Raw genomic sequence first — 1,439 nt, forward strand, 5'->3', positions numbered from 1 at the left:
GTCTGTCTGTCCCTGTGTGTGCGCGGTCCTCAGGGTCCTCTGGTCAGGCCCCGGCCCTCCAGACGGCTGGCCTGCAGGCTGGTGAGGACAGACCGCAGGCCCCTGCAGCTGCGAGCTGGCGCCTCCCCCTTAGGACCTGCAGCCCCGTGACGGGGCCTAGAAACCTCCTCTGAGCTCTAACGTTTCGACAGAGCTGGCCAAGTTCCTAGGGGGAGTGTTAGACGTGATGTCCTTCCCAGCTTCACGGTTCCAGTTCCTCACGAAAGGGAGGGAGGGAGGTTTAAGTGCCGCCTGAAATGTCCTGATATGTTCACACCAACGCCACGGGCTCCACGATGAACTCGCCACCGGGGGAGGAGGCGGTGCCGGCGTTTCCCCACCCGCCCCCGTGACGCCCGTTTTGTCCCCAGTCTACCCGTCACCGAATTTCTCCTTTATCTGGCGGTAGTTAGAAAGCAAGTAAACCCAGCCCGCGGTCTGCTGTCCCCACCGCCGAGGTTCCTCTCCAGCAGAGGTTCCCAGGGCGCCGTGGATGGGACTGCCCCCCGCCCTGCTCCCCGGGGCCCAGGGAGCCACCGCGCTGGCTGGGGGAGGACGGGGGCGGGCAGGGCAGCGGGCACGCGGGCCGCTCGCCTTCCATCCCGGGAGGAGCCGCGCCAGCCCGCCAGTGCCCCCGGCCCCCCGGCCTCCCGGTCCTGGACGAGGCCCTTCGCTTGGCCGCTGCTGCTTGCGTGGCATCTGACTTTTTATTGCAGAAAATTGAAGCCCGTGTAGAAGTAACAGGTGACCATTACTCCCCAGGATTCAGGCATGTGGCCACCACCTGCCGCTCTGCGGGTCACACGCCAGCAGTTTGCCGAGTGCTTCCTGTGAAGGGGCTGCACGTTACATCACTGTAGGATGGTCCTCTCTCATTTCTGGGTTGGAAGGTGCCAGGAGTTTCCAGTGTTTTCTGGAAATCCACCAGAGGGAGGGGGAGGCGCTGGACAATCTGAAAACTGCCCCACAGGACAGGATGGGGACAGCGTAGGTCTTTTGAAGGTTTCCTTGCGTGCGGGTCACGCGAGGCTGCCTTTTCCTAACACCGGCTGGATGCTGATCACCTGGGCTCCACGGGGGCTGAAGTTGCGCCGTTCTAATTTCTCCCTTAGATGCGGTATTTGACGAACTCGATTTTACTTGTAAAGGGAAGTGGTTGGCGCTTAACTGGAAGGAGGCGGGAAGTGGCGCCGCCCCTGCACACGGCACCCCTGCAGGAGTGAGCGCTGAGGAATCCGCTCAGATTCTGTCCTGGCCGTGAGGCCGAGCACGTGGCGGGGACCTGGGGCTCCAGCCCTGGGCGGCGTGGCCCGCGGTGCCCGACCCAGGCCCACCCACCTTTAAGCCACCGCCCTTGGGTTTGTTTGGTCCCCTAAGAGCCGCGTTAGGTGTGTGTTAGG

Source organism: Balaenoptera ricei, chromosome 18 (genome assembly GCF_028023285.1).
Source record: "Balaenoptera ricei isolate mBalRic1 chromosome 18, mBalRic1.hap2, whole genome shotgun sequence".
NCBI classification, from domain to species: Eukaryota; Metazoa; Chordata; class Mammalia; order Artiodactyla; family Balaenopteridae; genus Balaenoptera; species Balaenoptera ricei.